Source organism: Macaca nemestrina, chromosome 3 (genome assembly GCF_043159975.1).
Source record: "Macaca nemestrina isolate mMacNem1 chromosome 3, mMacNem.hap1, whole genome shotgun sequence".
Lineage (NCBI taxonomy): Eukaryota > Metazoa > Chordata > Mammalia > Primates > Cercopithecidae > Macaca > Macaca nemestrina.
The window spans coordinates 156,984,362-157,007,555 of NC_092127.1; the positions used below are offsets into that span (position 1 = coordinate 156,984,362).

A 23,194-nucleotide genomic window follows, 5' to 3' on the forward strand; every position below is an offset into this window, starting at 1 on the left:
TAACAGCTTTTCACTTTATATGCTTGAAAAATCTAGATCTTCACAGTATTGTTGTTGTTTTATAGTTTCCTGTTATTTAAACCATGGGGTAAGAAGCAGGAATTTATCAGCAATGTCGCCCATATTTGTTTTTTAAAGCCATTTCAGAGTCAGTGTTTAGAGAAGGAAATTGTAATTTTAAGATGTGAAAATTAAAACAAGGAAAAGTTAATGGAATTAACTTTATGATAATTAGCATATAAAGGTTGACAATGAGGAAATTTCCTCTCAGAGAAAAGTTCTTCTATAAGAAGACTCTTATCATTGTTTTCAAACCAATAGTTAAATTTATGAAATGGAATTATTTAGGTGTAGGTTATATGCTTTAAGCAGTAACATTAGTTTTACTTTCATTATAAGTAATAGTTTAGTTATATTTTATATGCTATTCAAAATTTGTTAATATCTCAAATGACCAGAGAAGTAGAATCTTTAATCACTTCTCTCTGTCTGTCAATGGAGCAATTTGAATAGCATTTGAAGTAGAAGCTAATCTTTTAAAGAAAAATGCTCCTCTCTCTTAATGAACCCTTCTCCCTCCTCATTATGATGAATCAATGTTGCAACAAAATGTATATGTGAGAAATGCATATTCTTATACTTATTTATTAGCCTACATCTGATATTTAGTGTCAAAAGATAAGTTTGGGTTCAAAGAAAAGTTTAACTGGTTTTTCCTGATTGCTTTTTTCCAAAGATGGCTTAATACGGGTCTGTATTTTATAACAGAGATTAGCTAATACGTTTATTTTAAAATGTGACAAATGAGAGATGGCACCATTTGATTAAAAATGTATTTAAGTGTTTCGTTTTAAACTCTACTTTGGTCTAATTTGTAAAGAGAATTTTTTAATGTACATATCACAAAGTATTAAATGTCCAAGAATTTCAGTTATTGCAGATTCCGTTTTCTTACTTTGACATACTCATTTAAAAAGACTTGCATCCTGAAACTGTATACTTGTATTAGATTTGTTCCAAATGCCTTTTTGTAAGACGCCTGCCACTCTCAAGATCCTCATTATTTATGTCTTTTACTCTAGTTGACTCTCTAGGGGAGGTGAGTGTGGGGGTGACCGACAGTCACAGTGTTAACTATTCACAGTGGAGAACACTTGCGAGCCACCTTCCCCTGTATAAGTCAATGCTGCTTCTCAATTCCAAGCTAAGGTTCAAAGGTTTAGACCAACTTCACAGATCAGAGGTCAGGTACGAATTGCTGCAATTTGTAGTTCAATTCTGCCGATATGACAGAATTTCACAGCTATGATGATTGCTTTTTTCCACTTCTGCACAGAGGCCAGCCTGGGCAGTTAACAGCCTAATTTGTACAAGTCAGCCCTTGGCACCCGAGTTTAATGAGTAACTAGCTGGTGCCTTAGGTTTCACTGGTACAAGGTGCATATTATAAAAAGGGTCAAATGTCAGTGCACAAAGACGGAGTGGGGAGGGGCGTGATAATCTCATCACCACCATCTATGAATCATATGTAAAGATTCAGTAATTTGTGTTTGTTTGTAAAATTATATTTCCACTGTGAGAATGGTAGTATGTTCATTTTCTTTGCTATTTGAAAGAGGTAGATAATTTTGTTAGATGTTAGCAAGAAAGAACTGTCTGATTAGAGATTACTAACTAAGCAGTAAAAAGTGAAATTGCAGTTTTGTTTACTCATTTCACGGGGTTTCTGAGTTCTCAAAAACTTTCTCAAATGTGATAGTTTTTTAAGAAGCTAGGAAACAAGTCAGAATACCAGGTATTTCTGAGCCCATGATATTTATGCCTGTCTGATATTCTCTATTCGTCACCCAAAAAGTTGAACTCCTATCTATATTTCTAACCTAGGCTAAGAATATAATTTACTGTTTAAAGCTGAATATTGGGGTTCTTGAAAAAATTCCTATCTGGTGGGCCTTAACAATTCATGAATTTGCCATTCAGTTTTAACTCCTCATGTTGACACTGAAGCTATAATAGAATGCATATAGAATCATTTGTCATTTTTGTTATAACACAAATTTCAACTTTCTACTCTTCCAAACTGGAGTGCAGCAGCAATTGGATTCTTCCATAGAAGGCCTAGGGTTTGAACTCCAGCTTCTTCACTTCCAGCTAAGGGACCTTAACAAATGGGCAGCCTCATTGTACCTCAGTTCTGGCATCTCCAGAATGAGTAGAATCATAGATCTTGCTTCATGAGGTTGTAGCAATGATTAAATAAGATGATGTATGTGGAATGCTTAGTGCTGTACCTAGTGCATGATAAACATTCAATGAATGTTGATGGTAATTACTATCATTAATATTATTATGTTACTTAGGTTGTGAGTTTACCTAGCCTACCACATATACCATCTCAATTCGGTTTAGACTGGGTATTGGCTCTGTTCATTTCATGAGAGACATAGTTGGATGTGGCATAGGATAAGGTGATTTGGGAATGTTTCAGGATGCATTTCTTTTGAATGTCATGGGGAAGCTTATAAAATTCCTCCATTTCAAGTCTAGCACTCTTTTAGATGCTATCTTTTTTCTTTAGCTGATTTGCTGTCACATGGCAAAAGCTGTACAAGGAGGTAAATCCAAATTATCTGGTTTCCTTTGAGAGCTCCTTTATTCTGCCAAGCAGTGAAAAACATTTGAGTTTAAAAAAAAAAAATCCATAAATGATACCTTACCAGTGGGCTAAATTCTATCCTTGTTTTTATATATATATATGTATATTACACTTACTAGAATTCGTGCTTTCCAGAAATGCCAGAAATGAAAATATTAAAGTGATTCTTTTTTCATTCCACTGTTTTCATTTTAGTCCTATGGAATGTATCAATAGCATTTGAAGAAAAACATGATTTTTTTTTTTTTTTTTTTTTTTTTGAGATGGAGCATCACTCTTGTTACCCAGGCTAGAGTGCAATGGCATGATCTCATCTTACTGCAACCTATGCCTCCCAGGTTTAAGCAATTCTCCTGCCTTAGCTGGGATTACAGGCATGCGCCATCATGCCTGGGTAATTTTTTGTATTTAGTAGAGACAGGGTTTCACCATGTTCGTCAGGCTGGTCTCAAACTCTTGACCTCAGGTGATCCACTCACCTTCGCCTCCCAAAGTGCTGAAATTACAGGCGTGAGCGACAACACCTGGCAAAAAACATGATTTTTAACTACTAATGACAATATAAAAATTATATGCTTGGCATTAAAAAGGTAGTAACAATATATCAGACTGGATATGGAACTCTAGGATTCTAGTTATGAGTCAGATCTAGATTCTTCCCTGGTAGAGTTTAAAACTGACTCAAGATGACTAGCATTACAGCAATTACTATAATGCTAAACCAAAGAAAATTGCCAACAGTCTACCATTTTTGTCCTACAAAATAGCAATTTTATACGGTTCAACCTAGTGCTATATGAAGGATTGGGGGAGCATATCATGGGGGGCTGCAGGAATAGCTTTCTAGAAGGAATGAAGTTTGGGATGAGTGCAAGCTGGCTAGACAGGGGAATTGGTGAGGGCTGAAATATTGGAACAGCATATGTAAGGGGGAAAGTAACACAAGATGAGGCTGGAGGAGGACCTGGAGTCTCTTTATAGGCCTTACAGACCTTACAAAGGATACAAACTTAGTCTAAGGGCAATGGGAGGAGAGTATAGGGATTTAAGCAGAAGAGTGATAAAACTCTTCTTTTTTTTTTCTTTTTTTTTTTTTTTGAGATGGAGTCTTTTGTCACCCAGGCTAGAGTGCCTGGCATGATCTTGGCTTACTGCAGCCTCCGCCTCCCGGATTCAAGCAATTCTGTCTCAGCCTCCTGAGTAGCTAGGATTACAGGCGTGTGCCGCCACACCCGGCTAATTTTGTATTTTCAATAGAGAGAGGGTTTTGCCATGTTGACCAGACTGTTCTCGAACTCTTCAGGTGATCTGCCCACCTCGGCCTCCCAAAGTGCTGGGATTACAGGCGTGAGCCACCATGCCTGGCCAAATTGTATATTTTTTAAATGGTCCCTTTACCTGCAAGGAGACCTAGATTGATTGTAGCAGGCCTGAGTGGATAGGGAGAAGCAGCTGGGAGTCTACTATAGAAGTCCAGGCAGGAGCTAATGGTTAGTTTATGAGATGCTTTCAAATTCGTGCCTTGTGTAATCCTTATAATGGTGATCTTTCAATATACAGGTGACAACCTGAGGCTCAGAAAGTTATGTAGCATGCCATGGTCAAACTGTGCAGGTGGCAAAGCGACAACTAGAACTCAGTTATTTGACCCTCAACCTGGTGGTCTCCTGGCAGCATTAGGACCCTATGTACTAGCATCCTTGGGTGAGGGCAATTGGTTTATCTTTTTTTTTTTTTTTTTGAGACGGAGTCTGGCTCTGTCACCCAGGCTGGAGTGCAGTGGCGCGATCTCGGCTCACTGCAAGCTCCGCCTCCCGGGTTTACGCCATTCTCCTGCCTCAGCCTCCCGAGTAGCTGGGACTACAGGTGCCCGCCACCTCGCCCGGCTAGTTTTTTGTATTTTTTAGTAGAGACGGGGTTTCACCGTGTTAGCCAGGATGGTCTCGATCTCCTGACCTCGTGATCCGCCCGTCTCGGCCTCCCAAAGTGCTGGGATTACAGGCTTGAGCCACCGCGCCCGGCCTGGTTTATCTTAAGAAAGGTTCTGACCAGGTGTGGTGGCTCATGCCTATAATCCCAGCACTTTGGGAGGCCAAGGCAGGCGGATCACTTGAGGTCAGGAGTTCAGAACCGGCCTGGCCAACATGCTGAAACCCCGCCTCTACTAAAAATACAAAAATTAGCTGGATGTGGTGTGATGCGCACCTGTAATCCCAGCTACTTGGGAGGCTGAGGCAGGAGAATCACTTGAACCCAGGAGGCAGAGGTTGCAGTGAACTGAGATCACACCACTGCACTCTAGCCTAGGCAACAGAGCGAGACTCCGCCTCTTAAAAAAATAAAGGATCTGTTTTTAAGAAATGGAATTCTCATTCCTTGGTGGAGGGTTGTAGTAAGAAAGTTATTTTTAGCCTAGCTTTATGACTCAGAGAAGTAGAACAGGACATGACTTGATATTAGACGGGAGCATCTTTTTCGAAAAAATAAATGTATTAATTTCAAGTGTTTTATGTATGCTATGTGTCATTCCAAAAATGGACTTGAAACAGCTTTCAAAACTACATATGACACGTCAAGACACAAAAAGAAGAGAGGGCAAAAACATCAAGGTAGGCAAACTAAGATGATGCCAGGAGCATCCAATAAATATTTGCCCTCAAGTCCTCCCCTGTGTTGAAGACGAGTCATGAGCAGCTATAAGATTCACATGCCCAGAAACATTAAAACAAACCAGTTGTTCCGTCAGTATAGCTCTTCCTCTTCCTCCTACTGGAATCTACAAACTTCCCCATTTGGTTTTTATAAAGACTCCATGATGGGGTAAGCGATGTCTGTGCAATTTCATAGTACCAGGCTCGGGGGCGGGGGAAGCTAAAATGAATTAACACCGTTAATGTCTGGAGACCACCTCATTTCTCCAGGAACTGCCCCGCAAATCTTATTACTGTGTTTCCTACCTACTGTGTGACCTTTGGTAAGACAGTTTCCTTCATAGTAAAATCAAAGGTTTGGACTAGAACTAACCTTCTCAAACTGGGTTCTTTGGAGTATCCAATATTGTGTCAGGAGGAATGTGAAGCCACAGGACAAACATAACATATAGGTTTTGCTTGAAGATTTTTATGACAAACATTCTGGCCACACACGGTGGTTCACACCTGTAACCCCAGCACTTTGGGAGGCAGAGGCCAGCAGATCACTTGAGGTTAAGAGTTCAAGACCAACCTGGCCAACATGGCAAAACCCCATCTCTACTAAAAATACAAAATGTCTCACGTAGTTTTGTGCTACACCATAAAAAGGGAAAGAAGGATCACAGATGTGCCTTTTGTGGCTGTTCAAGTAACACAGGACATTTCCCCAAAATAAAACACTGAGGGTCAATGTTTGTTTTCAGAAAAGTCTGACTTTCCAGAATAACTACAAACACAATCCATTTCATTCGATCTGCTGGCCTTGGCCTCCCAAAATTAGCCAGGCATGGTGACGTACACCTGTAGTCCCAGCTACTCGGGAGGCTGAGGCAAGAGAATCGCTTGAACCCAGGAGGCAGAGGTTGCAGTGAGCTTAGATCACGCTACTGCGCTCCAGCCTGGGTGACGGAGTGAGACGCCATCTCAAAAAAAATAAAAATAAAAAAATAATGAAATGGATTGTGTTTGGGGTTATTCTGGAAAGTCAGATTTTGCTGGAAACAAACATTGACCCTAAGTGTTTTATTTTGGGGAAATGTCCTGTGTTACTCGAATAGCCATGAAAGGCACATCTGTGATCCTCCTTTCCCTTTTTATGATATAGCACAAAACTACGTGAATCCTGTGTTTCACTTATATATTAATAATCTGCTTTCAATTCATAGAGTTTACATGTTCATTACCTTGATATTACATTTTAAAGGAGACATTTTACCATTATAGAAAGAGAGAAAACTCAAAATTCTGCACAAATAACATATGCCAGGAATGGTGCTTCATAAATATTTTCTCTGTTCTCCACAACGGTCCTGCCACGAATGATTTCTGCTTTATAGATGTGGAAGCTGAGGCTCAGGAAAGCTGAATATACTTGTCTGGATTTACTTAGCTAGTAGATGAGAGATGGAGGAGTCTAAATTTTATTTTATTGTCCAGATGGCGTACAGTTAATTTCAAGACACACTTTCTCGTACTTTGTACATTCGTTTTCATAGTTTTTATCAACCGCTATGATCTTGATTACTAGGTATTATCCAGGATGCAGCATTTCAGGAATTATCTTTCCACACAGTTGGGTAAAGATTATGTGTATTGAAACATAAATCGTTTAACAGCTATTGCTCTATAATTTATTTGAGGGTGTGGCTTTTTTCTTTCAGGAGGTCATTGTTAACAAGATTAAAACTAGATCATGGTGAAGTATTATTGCTGTGTTCCCATAAGGTTATGGATCTCACCGAGCACCCAGTCATTCCAATATAAAGATAGTTATGGCAGAGTAATTTTGAGCTATAAGTGATATTAAAGGCCATTTAATCCAGAAGGTTTCCAACTGTGCTCTATGGAGTCCTAAAGGTCTTACGGTATCCCCACAGGGACACAATGAATGATGGAACTGGGGGCATCTCCTGACAACATCCCCTACCCATACTTCAACCAGCTTCTGTTTTTTTTTTTTTTTTTTTTGAGACGGAGTCTTGCTCTGCCGCCCAGGCTGGGGTGCAGTGGCCGGATCTCAGCTCACTGCAAGTTCCGCCTCCCAGGTTTACGCCATTCTCCTGCCTCAGCCTCCCGAGTAGCTGGGACTACAGGCGCCCGCCACCTCACCCGGCTACTTTTTTGTATTTTTTAGTAGAGAGGGGTTTCACCGTGTTAGCCAGGATGGTCTCGATCTCCTGACCTCATGATCCGCCCGTCTCGGCCTCCCAAAGTGCTGGGATTACAGGCTTGAGCCACCGCGCCCGGCCCAGCTTCTGTTTTATTGGTGTTGTTTCTGCATCTGGTTAGATTTTTGGTGGAAAAAAGTGTGCTACAACTAAAACACAAAGAAAAAACAAACACAATGTTTTTTTTAATGTTGAGAACTACTGATAATCCAACTCCTTTATTATTTTTTTATTTTTATTTTTAGTTATTTAACTTTTTTGAGACAGAGTCTTGCTCTATCGCCCAGGCTGGAGTGCAGTGGCACAATCTCAGCTCACTGCAGCCTCTGCATCCTGGGTTCCAGTGATTCTCCTGTCTCAGCCTCTTGAGTAGCTGGGTTTACAGGCACACACCATTGTGCCCAGCTAATTTTTTGAATTTTTAGTAGTGACAGGGTTTCACCATGTTGGCCAGGCTGGTATTGAACTCTTGACCTCAAGTGATCCACCCACCTTGACATCCCAAAGTGCTGGGATTACAGGCATGAGCCACCATGCCTGGCCTCCTTTATGATTTTTTTTTCCACGAGAGTAAACTTTGGCTTAGACAGATGAAATGAACCGGGCATGACAGAGGTAGCGTTAAAACTAGCCTTCTGGTTCCCAGTCTGGTGTTGAAACCACTGTGCCATATTGAATCTTGTATAAGTTATTCGGAGCTTCAGGTGGCTTGATGGGAGCTCTCTGTAGTTTGGAAAATCAGGTAGATTATATTTCCACACATTGGGAGACTGAGGCAGATGGATCACTTGAGGTCAGGAGTTTGAGACCAACATGATGAAACCCCAGCTCTACTAAAATATACAAAAATTAGCCAGGCGTGGTGGTGGGCACCCTGTAATCTCAGCTACTCAGGCAGCTGAGGCAGGAGAATCACTTGAACTCGGGAGGTGGAGTTTGCAATGAGCCGAGACTATGTGACTGCACACCAGCCTGGGCGACAGAGCAAAACTCCATCTCAAAAAAAAAAAAAAAAAAGAGTCTGAGGTCTACATTTTAGGGCAGAATAGTAAGTCTCTTTCATACCAACTCTGATTGGTAGTGGGTAAGTGGAGTACTTGCTTCAGTGGTTTTGGGAACCCTCTCTGGACCCTGCAGGAATAGTTTGAAGATCTATTAGTGATGTGAAGCATAAGCCCCCAAATTGGCTGGGAGGTCCATGAGCTAGATATGATCATTTCTCTAAAGGATACTACCTCTTCTTTTTGTGAGTCTATAAGCGTAAAGTATAGGCTACATCTGTATTCCTTCTTAAACATTATGTGCCTCTTGAAGTCATGCACACTCTGAAGAAGGCAGAGAGAAAAACACAAATGGAGAAATTGGTCATTTTCTTATTATTACTGTTCCTTGTTTCTTTAAGAATCAGATAAGCAGTTGCACTTCTTGGTTTGTAGAGAACATGATAATTAGAGTAATGGTATTTCATTTTTTGAAGAAAATAGCCCCACAATTTCTAACCATTTTGCTTTGGAACTACAAGAGGATCTGTCCCCCCAATTTCTAATGCACATATGAAAATTATATTGAAATAGAAAATATTTCTAACCATTTCTTTTTTAACCCTTAGGATTTGCCTTAAAGGACACGCCAAAAATTGAACAGAGAAATCCCAAGGAAGCTGCCTGAATTCGCCTGTATACTCTCGTTCTGCATCTTATAAAGGACCAGACAAATCACATTTGTGGTTTTGGTGAGTGTACTTCCTCTGGTCCTTTTCCTTTCCACTTCAGCAAGAACATAAGTTTTCATTCCTATCAACCAAGATACCTGCTGCTTGGACAATGTGTAACTGTTTGTGTTCATGTGGCAACGTTAGTGGAATATAGAACATGATAAGTCATCTGCAACCCACAATATAAACCTTTATGTCTTCGTGCGCTTTACATCTTTGTGACTTAAGAGACAAGATATCACTATGTGTTGCTTATAAATCTGCCTCTTAACCTCCCAAAAAAGAGGTCAACTGTATTTCTTTCTTTCTTTCTTTCTTTTCTTTTTTTTTGAGACAGTCTCACTCTGTTACCCAGGCTGGAGTGCATTGGCATGATCTCAGCTCACTGCAGCCTCCACCTCCTAGATTCAATCAATTCTCGTGACTTAGCCTCCTGAGTAGCTGGGATTACAGGTGTGTACCGCCACACCTGGCTAATTTTTATATTTTTATTAGAGACCGAGTTTTACCATGTTGGCCAGGCTGGTTCTCAAACTGCTGGCCTCAAGAGATTCACCTGCCTCAGCCTCCCAAAGTGCTGGGATTACAGACATGAGGCACAGCACCCAGCAGTCAACTATGTTTCAGTCAGACTGTATTTTGATTGTGTGACACGAGGAAGGGTTCTTTGGTACAAACTAGACTAGGATTCGTGTGATAATATCTTGTGTTTTTTTATCAATCCTCATACTTTCTCTAAGTTTCTGTTTCCTCACCTGTCATATAAGGTAAAAATAACTGTCATCCCAATTCATGACAGTCCAAAGAAAGACAACATATGTAAAAGCACTTTGACAACCATTTAATCATCTCCAAGTAGGACTGAGCCCAGTAGGCAGAGGTTGCTGTTAGCCAAGATCTTTTTTTTTTCTTTTTTTTCTTTCTTTTTTTTTTTTTTTAAAGAGACGGAGTCTCACTCTGTCGCCCAGGCTAGAGTGCAGTGTCACGATCTCGGCTCACTGCAACCTTTGCCTCCCGGGTTCAAGCAATTCTCCTGCCTCAGCCTCCTGAGTAGCTGGGATTATAGGTGCGTGCCACCACACCCAGCTAATTTTCATGCCCAGGTAATTTTTTTTTGTATTTTTAGTACAGACGGGGTTTCACTGTGTTGCCCAGGATGGTCTTGAACTCCTGAGCTCAGCCAATCCGCCCGCCTCGGCCTCCCATGTGCTAGAATTACAGGCATGAGCCATCATGCCCTGCTGAGCCGAGATCTTTCTGTGGATCTAGTGAGTGAGATTATTCTATGGGCGATAATCCCCTGTGTGCTAGGAAGGGAAGGTAAGAGAAAGACTAGCCTCACCCTGACCTTGGATCCCAGCCCTCACACAGCTCCAGAAGGTGGAGGCAGTAGATACCAGTGTGTCAGGGAGGGGCTGCTGGCTACACTGATGTGCCCAGCAATCTCTGTGAGAGAAAATAGGTACCTTGTCTTCATGTCCCCTAGGCTGGGTTTTGGATTTAGTCCATTGAATTCAGGGACTCAGAGAGCTAAATATTTTTAATTGTAATTTTTTTCTTCTTATAAAAGTATACTAATGGAAGGAAATCTGGAAATTATAGAAAAATGTAACAAAATCTACCTATAATCCCACAATCCAAATATAACCAGAATTAACATGGTATATTTACTCTGATTTTGTTTGTTTAATTTCCACATACAGTAGTCAGCCCCCATCTGCAGTTTCACTTTCCTTGGTTTCAGTTACCTGTGGTCAACTGTTTTCCAAAAATAGAGGCATACAGTATGATATTTTGAGAGAGAGAGAGAGAGAGAGACCACACTCATATAACTTTATTATTAGAGTATTGCTATAATTGTTATATTTTATTATTGTTGTTGTTAATCTCTTACTGTGCCTAATTTATAAATTAAACTTAATCATAGGTGTGTATTATATATGTAAATATGTATAGGAAAAAACAGTTTATATAGGGTTCAGTACTATCAGAGGTTTCAGGGATCCACTGGGGGTCTTGGAGCAGGTCCCCCTCAGATGAGGGGGGACTACCACATATCTTTAAATATTATTTAGCAAAGTTAAAATAGCTGAGAATATTAAACAGGTACTCTAAGCTGTGGCTATGCCACAATTTATTGACCATTTTTATACCATTGAATATTTGTGTTTATTACATGTAAATATAAACTATTATGTTCATTGCATTGTGTTATGAATAGCACTGCAGTAAATATATTCTAATGTAAATCTTTTCTTGGGTATTTGATTATACATGTCTATAAATGGAATCACTGGGCTAATGAGAATTGACTACTTAATGAACACTGTAAAGCTCTTGATATTGTCTGTTTCAGAAACATTTTACCCACCTTCCCAACTATCTCCACGCATCATATATGACAATGTGCATTTCACAGGGCACATGTAAAAACTGTGTATTACCAATTTAAGATTTAAAACCAGAAATACTTTTATAGAGACTCAAAAAATACTTAGGTTGGTGCAAAAGTAATTGCAGTTTTTGCCATTAAATGTAACTATAAAAACTGCAATCACTTTTGCACCAACCTAATAAAAGCCTATTCCCTCCCCTTTACCTACCCCACCTCTAGCCAATATCAGGTCTCTAAAGTAGAAGACAGTGTCCCAGATCTGTTATTACTTATCAACCTCAGTCTCTCACGTCTCTTTATGGGAAAAGATATGTGAGGCCTACATTTATTCACTGAGTATTTATTCTTACCACTTATGTTCATTTCTTGCTCTGTGCATCAGGAGAAGCTGCTGGTTCATGTGGTACTTCTGTTTATTATGATTATATTTTTGAAGCACCACCATACTTTTTCTCACAGGAGCTGCACCATTGTACATTCCTACCAGCAACACACAAGGGTTCCAGTTTCTCCACATTCTCAGCAACACTTGTGGTTTTTTTTTTTGATAATTGCCATCACAGTGAGTGTGAAGCGGTATATCGTGGTGGCTTTGATTTGCATTTCCCTAATGATGAATGATGTTGAGCATCTTCTCATGTCCTTATGAGGCATCTGTGTGTCTTCTTTCTTTATTTTTTCAAGGGTCTTTGCAGATGTATAATGCAGATGTATAATGTATATCTTTGCAGATATATAATGTATATCTTCTTTGGAAAATATTCAACTTTTTTGACCATTTTTAAATTAGCTTGTTTGCTTTTTGTTATTCAGTTGTAGTTCTTTATATGTTCTGAATATCAGTTCCTCATCAAACGTGATTTGCACATATTTTCTCCTACACCATGGGTTGCTTTTTCACTCTCTTGACTGTCCTTTGGTGCACAAAAATTATTAATTTTGATGAAGTTTACTTTATCTATTTTTTTCCTTTTGTTGCTGTGCTTTTGGGGTTGTCCAAAAAATCATTGCCAAATCCAATATCATGAAACTTTGCCCCTGTATTTTCTTCTAAGTTTTATAGTTTTAGCTCTCACATTTAGGTCTTTGATCTATTTGAGTTTATTTTTGTATATAATGTAAGGTAAGGGCCAGGATTTTTTTAAAGATGTACTTTTGATTCCCACCAAATCTTGGTGAAAGCCTGTGTCAGGCAGTTAAGAAAATGACACAAATATTCAAGCCAACATTTGTTCTGAATGATTTTTCTTCCTCATATAGGCTTAGGTGGTTTCCCAACAGACAGGTGAAAGAAAGCGTTTGGGGAACTGATGGCTCATGTAACTAGGATACAGCAGTGAGGTGGCAGTTGGGCTCAGCAAGTGTTTTGTTGTAAATATGCTTGAAGAAATCCCCAAAAAGAGAACAGCAGGAGTAGATAGTGGCTTAGGCTAGAAAAAACATGCATGTGGGTGTTATGTAGGTACATATATTTGCAGCAGAGGGAAGGAGAGAGGACACTGTTGTTGGGAACTGTGGGCTATAGAAGATAAAAACATCTTTTATACAAAAATAAATTTCTTTTCATGCTGCTTCAGAGAAAATCTAAATTAGCTACAATTATGTGCTAATTATGTTTCCAAAACAGTTGTCCTAGCTCTGTTTTATTGTGGACAGAACCTAGCCGCACTTAACAAAATGTGAAGTCTGTCTGGACTTCCCTTGGAGAAGACTGAAAAGGACGAAGAATCCCCAGGCTGTGTGAGCTGCCTTGCCTAGCTTCAAATGTCTGCACTGGACTGGCTGCTCTCTGATGGGCTTGGAGATGACAGTAGTGCCATTTCCCTAATGATGTAGTGCCATGCTAATGCAACTCAGGGTCTCAGGGGTCTCCCCACATGAACAAGATTCTCTATTAGGCTCTCATTGGAATGCTTGACATTGGCAGTTGGCTGTCCAAATTCTAAATAAATTAATGTTAAATCTTTTTTTTTTTTTGAGATGGAGTTTCGCTCTTGTCGCCCAGGCTGGAGTGCAATGGCATGATCTCAGCTCACTGCAACCTCCACCTCCCGGGTTCAAGTGATTCTCCTGCCTCAGCCTCCCAAATAGCTGGGATAACAGGTGCCTGCCACCATGCCTGACTAAGTTTTGTATTTTTTTTTAGTAAACACGGGGTTTCTCCATGTTGGCCATGCTGGTCTCGAACTCCTGACCTCAGGTGATCCACCCATCTTGGCCTCCCAAAGTGCTGGGATTACAGGCATGAGCCGCTGCGCCCAGCCTGTTAAATCTTTTAAAACTCTGACTTCAAAACCTATGAGAAACAAACTGGAATCCAGCCCATCCCTGTTTTGGTTTTCACAGGGACTGGTTTAGGTCCTCAGCAGCGTGGGCTGCTGTAGGTCCTCATTTTCTCTTTGCCATAAAAAGGGATTTGGGAAAGAGGAAATAACTAAGCCAATTAAATTTTCTGATGCAGATGGGATAAGATGGGCCATGCTTTCGGAAAAAACAATTTGCAAGACTGGTATACTATATTTCCCTTGAAGCATTAAAGTCATTTCACACTTTATGAACTCGAAGAATATCCAGTGTTTCCCTGTGAGCCTGGGAATAAATGATTAGGTCAAATCAGGGTGTTTTTACTGATGTATTAGTTTTTTAATTGAAATATTAACTCCAAGTGCACTCAGTGAAAGTACAGAGTACGCGAGACATGAATAGCAATTAAATGCCAGCAATCGTTCCAGGAGTTTAGTAGACCTGGGAAATCATAAATTTCTTGACACCTGAATTTCTCATTTTAAATACTTTAGGTTCAGTAAAATTCTAGATATGTATTGTATTTTCTGTTCATTTCTATTCTTCATTTAAGTGCATATTTCTTGAGTTTCTTTAATTAATATAGTTGTGCTTTCTATGTAAATTTGTAAGAATTTCCAACTGACTCTAACTGCCTAGTTTAATTATAGAGACTGGGAAAACTGGTTCTCCTTCCCTCCCTCTTCCTTCTTCTTTTAATAAGTATCTTTTTTTTTTTTTTTTTTTTTGAGACAGAGTCTTACTCTGTCACTCAAGCTGGAGTGCAGTGGTACGATCTTGGCTCACTGCAACCCCTGCCTCCGGGGTTCAAGAGATTCTCCTGCCTCAGCCTCCCGAGTAGCTGGGACCACTGGCACCTGCCACCATGCCTGACTAACTTTTGTATTTTTAGTAGAGATGGGGTTTCGCCATGTGGACCAGGCTGGTCTTGGACTCCTGACCTCGGGTGACCCACCCACCTCAGCCTCTCTGGAGTACAGTGGCACAATCTCAGCTTACTGCAACCTTCACCTTCCAGGTTCAAGCAATTCTCCTGCCTCAGCCTCCCAAGTAGCTGGGATTACAGGCGTGAGCCACCACACCTGGTCTATTCCCATTTTCCAGTTGAGAGAACTGAAGCTTGGGAGAGTAAGTCACCCACCTGAAGTCACACAGTTAATAAATGGGATTGAACTCAAGCAGTTGAGCTCTGGCATGCACGAGCTTAAGCTCAAGCACTGTAATAAGCAGCCTCTCAAAATACCTTCAAATAAAAGAGTGAGTAAAAACTGCCTTCATGGGCAGGCCCCATTTATGTGCCTATTTCCTTGTGGCATAAAATCTCTACCAAATTCCTGAGACAGTATAGCAGAAGCTAAGCATATCAGCTAAGGCCAAAAAAAGAAAAAAAAAAAAAAAAAAAAAAAAAAAAAAAAACAGTGATGGAAATTTCATAGCTCCCTAGCCAGTACCTGCTTTACCAAGACGGCTCTAGGGATATTAACATTGGCATTCAATATAGTCCATTAGGGGTTGGTGTGGCTTTTCCATGTGACATTCCTGATGCCTGGGCATGTGTTAGAAATGCCAGCTCCTGGCTGGGCTTGGTGGCTCAGGCCTGTAATCCCAGCACTTTGGGAGGCCGAGGCGGGCAGATCACCTGAGGTCAGGAGTTTGAGACCAGCCTGACCAACATGGAGAAACCCCGTCTCCACTAAAAATACAAAATTAACTGGGCGTGGTGGCGCATGCCTGTAATCCCCGCTACTCAGGAGGCTGAGGCAGGAGAATTGCTTGAACCCAGGAGGCGGGGGCTTCGGTGAGCCAAGATCACGCCATTACACTATTGCACACCAGCCTTAGCAACAAGAGTGAAACTCTGTCTCGAATGAAGGAGGGAGGGAGGGAGGGAAGAAGGGAAGGAGGAAGGAAGGCAGGTAGGCAGGCAGGCCAGCTCCTATACCAAAGCTGGCCTATTTGTTCTTGATGGCCTCCTTTTGGCCATGCAGAAATACCACCACATAGTACCTGGGTATGACTATTTGTACCCAATTCTATATACAGGTAAACCACAAAAAATTTTAAAATTATTTTTATTATTCGTTTTTTTTAGAGACAGGGTCTTGCTCTGTTGCCCAGGCTGTAGTACAGGGGCACAATCATAGCTCAATGCAGCCTTGAACTCCTAGGCTCAAGCAATCCTCCCACCTCCCCAGTAGTTGGGATTTCAGGCATGCACCCCCATGCACAGCTGTACCACAAAACTTATGTAAATAGATACATGAAAAAAATGTCCAAAGCAATTTGGTGGATGTTACATATAAAAGGAAAACTTTTTGTAGCTTTGTCCTACCATGGTTCTTACAAAAGACAGTGCACATTCATTCATTCTTCTATCCGTTCATTCTTTTATTCAAACATTCATTCAGTGCCAGGCACTGGGGATAAAATAAGCACCGCTGCCTTTGAAATGCTTCCATTATAGCTAATAAAATAAGGTATAAACACTATTGTTTTAACTTTTCTAAGACATTTCAAACAATGCATAAAGAAGTGGAAAGAGCCTTTAATATCTAACATCACTTCATAATAACACTTTTCTGTGTTAAAGGACCTGTCTCAGATGGTCTCATTTCTAATAGAGTTCTTTGAAAAGACTTAGAAACAAACAAAATTGATAAAAGAGCCCACAATATTCACAAATACCACAGGATGACGCAGGTTCCTACTCATATCAATGAACTCATGGTGCTTACTTTTCCAAATTTTTAAAGTAAATAAGCCATTGGGTATTAGAGTTTAACCTTAGCCATGTGTTTGCAGAAGGACCTGTTTTTTAAGCTATCTTTTTTTGTTTTTCACTATGTACCCAAAAAAGAAAGAAAAGAAAAGGGGAAAAAAATCCCAAATATCACCAGAGTTAGAAAGGTGGAACAACATTGAAACAATGCAATGAATAAAAAGAACATGTATTTTCTGGATTAAAGTTACATTTAATGCATTTTGTCTTTAAGTTATCCCTCACCAGAAAGCTCACTTCCTTTTTTATGTTTTCTCATAAACAGCCTACTGTGGTCATATTGCCATAAATATAGTTGATTTTGAAAATATTTTTAGCTTCCAAAATACCCCACATTCAACTTAAACATTTATAGAAGAAAGTGTTTTAACTCATGACTTTTTCAATGTTGAGGGTATTTCTGGGCGAATACTATTCTACTGTAATTATTGCCTTGAGATAGCTGGTCAATGAACATGGCATCAACATAACCAGGATCTGTTTTTTTCTGTGATAGCAGATATTGTTTCCTAGTTGCAACTGAAATGACTAATGTTAACCAAATAAAAGCAGAAGGTCACACCTAAAACTAAAGCTAATGTTTGACTATGTCAGTCTGTTTCAGACCCTTTGTTTCAGGACAGGCAATCTGTCATTTGTTTTACAAAAAAACCTGTGTTATTTTTGTATACTACTATTTGACATACCACCAGAAGGTGTATATTGTACATGTATTCATGTACAATACAAGACAGTAATAACAGACCATACTGTTACTATATAACTACTACTGGCAAACTACTAATATCGTTTGAAATTAGGAGGAAAAGACTAGCATTCACACACCATTATAATGACTGTAAGTTTATGTTTGGGAACGTTCACTTTCATTTTATTTTATTTTGTTTATTTAATTTTATTTGCTTTAATAGAGGTGGGGTCTCACTATGTTGCCCAGGTTGGTCTCAAACTCCTCGGCCTCCCAGAGTGCTAGGACACCACACCCAGCAAAAAGTTCACTTTCTAAATCTGTTTGGGCATAAATTTAAGAAAAAAATTTTTAACTTAATCCCCAATGTATTAGTAAAATTTAAGAAATTTAACGAATGAAAACTAAATACCCTTGGCTGGGCCCAGTGACTCACGCCTGTAATCCTAGCACTTTGGGAGGCCAAGGCCAGTGGATCACTTGAGGTTAGTTCAAGACCAGCCCGGCCAGCATGGTGAAACCCTGTCTCTACTAAAAATACAAAAAAAAAATTAGCTGGGTGTGGTGGTGTGCACCTGTAATCCCAGGCTGAGGCACAAAAATCCCTTGAACCTGGGAGGCGGAGGTTGCAGTGAGCCAAGATTGTGTCACTACATTCCACCCTGAGTAACAGCCTTAAAATGTCTTTTTTTTTTTTTTTTTTTTTGAGACAGAGTCTCACTCTGTCACCCAGGCTGGAGTGCGATGGCACTATCTCAGCTCACCGCAACCTCCGCCTCCTGGGTTCAAACAATTCTCCCTGCCTCAGCCTCACGAGTAGCTGGGATCATAGGTGCTGGGCCACCACGCCCTGGCTAATTTTTGTATTTTTTAGTAGAGATGGGAGTTCACCATGTTGGCCAGGCTGGTCTTGAACTCCTGATCTCAGGTGATCCGCCCCACTCGGCCTCCAGAAGTGCTGAGATTACAGGCGTGAGCTACCATGCCCGACCCCCACAAGTTTTAAAATTTTCAAAAAATTCTGTCTTTTATATTTGGACTCTCTGGGTTTGGTTTGGTTTTGTATATAAAACAACTCTACTGCCAAAAATAAGTCAAACTATAAAGTACACCTCAAAGATAAGGCATCTTTATAAAATTACAATCACAAATTTGCCTTATCTAATTGTGATTTTGAAGGAAGCACAGGATCACCTCCTTCTCAGTTTCTCCATCAAGAAAATGAGGCTGGCCGGGCGTGTTGGCTCACGCCTTTAATCCCAGCACTTTGGGAGGCCGAGGCAGGAGGATTGCTTGAGCCCAGGAGTTTGAGAACAGCTTGGACAATGTGGTGAGACCTCATCTCTACAAAAAAATAAAAAATTAGCCAGGCGTGGTGGTGAGGACCTGTAGTCTCAGCAACTAGAGAGGCTGAGGTGGGAGGATCCCTTGAGCCTGAGAGGTCAAGGTAGGAGGACTGCTTGAGCCTGAGAAGTTGAGGCTGCAGTGAGCTGTGACCATGCCACTGCACCCCAGCCTGGGTGACAGAGCCCTTGTCTCAAAACAAAAACAAAAACAAAAAAAAAAAGAAAAAAAAGAAAATGGGACTAATACTTTTATATAGTATTGTTGGTAGATATAGATATGTAAGAATAGTATGTACAGGAAATATATATCTATAAATTCTCAGTAACTTGAATCATATTCTTAACACAGGAAATTTCTTATCTAAAAAAACACTATTATGAATTTTTTGCAATTAAAGATGACTTTTATAATTAAAAAGTAATCATGTATCAAACTACCAGTTCAAACTTCTGGCACATAAAGTTTTTCTAAGAATATTATGCCCAGGGATCTCTCTTAAACCTGCTTCAGTAATTGTAATATTTTAATTTTAACATGGCATATGACACCATAATTAGTTAACAGACAATATTTAGGGCCTACTACATTCAGTGGGTAGGCACAAAGCTCCCATGCAGGAATACTAAGTAGTGATAAAAAGAACATAATACTTACATAATTGGACAAATATAAAAGAGAACATAGTAGTAAGCCATTATAACTACACATTTCACATGTACAGTGTCTTAAAACACTTTCTCAAGTAAATGTAGAAGGTAATATCTGTGTAAATGCCCTTTCAGTTTGTCCATAAACATTTGGGAGTGAATCCCCTCAGGTTCTTTACATTTTAATTTTAAAAAGTATCTTGCCAGGCAGATAATTTGCGAAACACTGTGACTATACAGTTGTCTACAAAAAGAAGATCCTTGAAAAACATTTACTCTTGACCAGCTGAAATAATAACAAAGGGCCTTGAGCATTTACTGTAGCCAGGTATTTTTTCTTTTTTGTTTGTCTGTTACGAGGCAGGGTTACCCTCTGTTGCTCAGACTGGGGTGCAGTGATGCAATCACAGCTCATTGCAGCCTGGACCTCCTAGGCTCAAGTGATCCTCCCACCTCAGCCTCCTGAGTAGCTGGAACCACCACACCTGGCTAATTTTTGTATTTTTTGTAGAGACAGGGTCTCACTATGTTGCCCAGACTGGTCTGGAACTCCTGAGCTCAAGCGAGCTTCCCACCTCAGCCTCCCAAAGTGTGGGATTATAGGCTTGAGCCACCACACCCAACCAGCCAGGTGCTTTTAATCCTCCCAACATTGTTAATGATAATATGATCACCATTTGATAGATGGTGAAGCTGAGGCTGAAGGAGAGAAAGCGACTTGTGTGATGGCATTTGTTTTTCAAGTGGTACAGTCAAGATAGGAAGCGAGGCAGTCTGGCTCCAGAGCCTGGGCGTGGAACTGCCTCATCACAGTCCCATGGTCTCACTTATACGTTGCGATTATGTGAATTCTAGTCCTTCAACATTTCTATTTAAGAATTTAATTCCATAGGTTTTTAAGTCTAAAAACATTGTTTGAACATGTTAACTCCTTTTCAAAGAGCCAGAAATAGGCTATGGGACAGTTTGCAGAACTCTTTAAAAGCTTAGAAGCTTTGGTGGGGAGGGTGAAGAGGGGAAGCAATGGGGATAGTAGAAAGTAATGATTTCCCAACAACTTTACCATGTGTCTGTACTGGAAATTCCTTCCACTCTATCAGCCAATGTCCATTTCTCACCTATTGTGGTCTTACCCTGTTAACACTGGCTATTGCTAAACCTGCTATGAGTAAGTAAGTAGCAAAGAATGAGTATCATGGTAGAAAGAGCTTTGACTTTGTCATCAGATTGACCTACATTTCAATTCTGTAAGCTGGGTCAAGTTGACACCCTCAATCTCCTGATCTTTAAAATGGGGCAGTATGGCCAGGAGCACTTTGGGAGGCTGAGGTGGGCAGATCACCTGAGGTCAGGAGGTCAAGACCAGCCTGGCCAACATGGCAAAAGCCTGTCTGTACTAAAGACACAAAAAAATTACCTGGGCATGGTGGCACTCATCTATAGTCCCAGCTACTTGAGAGGCTGAGGCAGGATTCACTTGAACCCAGGAGGCAGAGATTGCAGTGAGCTGACTCTGTCGTCCAGTGTGCACTCCAGTCTGGGCGACAGAGTGAGACTCTGTCTCAAAAAATAAATAAATGAATAAAAATAAGTAAATAATAAAAAAATAAAAGGGGGGCAGTAATCGCTAACACTGATCACACCGTTACTTAGCTTCATTCTAAGCCCTTGGCTACCTAATTTATTCCTCACAGTGATGCTTTGAGATAGTGATAATTATCACTATTCTCATTTTGCAGGTGAGGATAATGAGGAATCAGGATTTTAAATAGTTTACCAATGTGTCACCTAGCTACACAGCTGAAGAACTGGGGCTCAAACCCAGGAAATCTGACTTTACAGCAGAGGTCAGCAAATGTTTGCAGTAAAGGTCCAGACAGTAAACAGTTTAGGTTTCATAGGCCCTATCGCCTCTGCTGCTACTTAACTCAACTCTGCCATTGTCCCCATAAATGCAGCCATAGACTATACGTAAACAAATGGCCATGGTTATGTGCCAATAAAACTTTATGAAAACAGCCAGGGGGTCAAATGTGCAGGTCTCCAGCAGGCGTCTACCCCGTACTCTAGAGCCCACATTTAAAATTTCCACCCATAGAAATGTCATGAGAAATCAAATTACACATATGTGTTCAAAAAAAATAGTTCATTATCATTAACTTGGGAGTTTTAAAACCATACATTAAGGAAACTCTTGGAGAAATTCTTTTTTAAAAAAAAAATTGGCCGGGCGTGGTGGCTCACGCCTGTAATCCCAGCACTTTGGGAGGCCGAGGCAGGCGAATCACAAGCTCAGGAGATCGAGACCATGGTGAAACCCTGTCTCTACTAAAAATACAAAAAATGAGCCGGGCGAGGTGGCGGGCGCCTGTAGTCCCAGCTACTCAGGAGGCTGGGGCAGGAGAATGGCGTGAACCCAGGAGGCGGAGCTTGCAGTGAGCCAGGATCGCGCCACTGCACTCCAGCTTGGGCGACAGAGCAAGACTCCGTCTCAAAAAAAAAAAAAAAAAAAAAAAAAAAAAAAAAAAAAAAATTGACCTCTGAGAGCACAGAACAAGAGAGATTATTTCTAATTCATCTCCTTCCTGTGGGGAGGATTGCATTTAAGCTGGCTATTCTCTTTTAGCGCTGCTCTGTTCTTAGCACATAAGTGAAATACACTCTCCAGCCACTTTTCCAGAAATACTAGACATGGGGTGGGACAGTATCCTCCTCTGAAATCCTCTCTTGGTGCTAACTGCTGGCAGTCAGCAGGTCTCACTCATAAAGATGTTCAATAAAATGGAGTTCATCTTCATCACCTTAATCAATTCTTTAACATCATTGTATATTACATTGGCAGTAATATGGCATACGATAACATAATTAGTTATAAGTATAAGAGGATAAGTAGAACTTCTGCTGCTTCATAATTTCCGTCTGTCTCTAAATATAATTAAACAAGAAATGTGCAGATTTTCAATCCTCGGCTACCTGTGATAGCTGGCTCATTCCCTGAAGTCTGTTTTGGCCCACCATCCATCCTTGCTTGTGCACTTTACTAAGCCACTGTCTTCATTTTGACACTCAATCAATGTTTGTTGAAGGAAGGTTTGAGACCACCTAGGGCTGAACAATCTTACATGGTTTTTTATGTTCCCTCCCACCCCACTGCCATTGTTTCTAGCATGATGCCTTGTACAAAAATAAGTAATCTTTAAATATTTATCGCTATTGATAATGCTATTAAGAAGGAAATCGGCTGGGTGCGATGGCTCAAGCCTGTAATCCCAGCACTTTGGGAGGCCGAGGCAGGCAGATCACGAGGTCAGGAGCTCAAGACCAGTCTGGCCAACATGGTGAAACCCCATCTCTAAAAATACAAAAATTAGCTGGGCGCAGTGGTGTGCTCCTGTAGTCCCAGCTACTCGGGAAGCTGAGGCAGGAGAATCCCTTGAACCTGCGAAGCAGAGTTTGCAGTGAGCCGAGATTGAGCCACTGCACTCCAGTCTGGGCGACAGAGTGAGACTCCGTCTCAAAAAAAATAAAAGAAAGAAAGAAAGAAGGAAATCACAGTCCATTTAATTATTTGACAAATATTTGTTGACTTTTAAGTGCCAAGCTTTGAGGAGTTTATGATAACCAAGAAGAGACATAAATTCTGCTCTCTCAGACTTTATATTCTAGTTGTAGAAAAAAGGCTAAAAGAAAAAAAAAAAAAAACTGCAGTAGTGGTATGTATTATGAAAAGGCAGATGTTTATAATAGACAGTGGATTTGACCTGGCGGACACTAGACTAAGGTTGACAAGATACAGAACTTCA

The 23,194-nt window shown here is 40.4% G+C and overlaps 1 protein-coding gene across 9 annotated transcripts in view; it reads left to right on the forward strand.

Moving 5' to 3' along the window:
- LOC105487721 (RNA binding motif protein 47) overlaps positions 1-23,194 on the forward strand; it is a 208,638-nt gene that overhangs the window by 156,879 nt on the left and 28,565 nt on the right. For all 9 annotated transcript variants that reach the window (XM_011751309.3, XM_071093700.1, XM_011751315.3 and 6 more), the window contains one exon: positions 9,127-9,249. The gene's annotated coding sequence lies outside the window, so the exon portion shown is untranslated. The remainder of the gene's footprint in view (positions 1-9,126; positions 9,250-23,194) is intronic.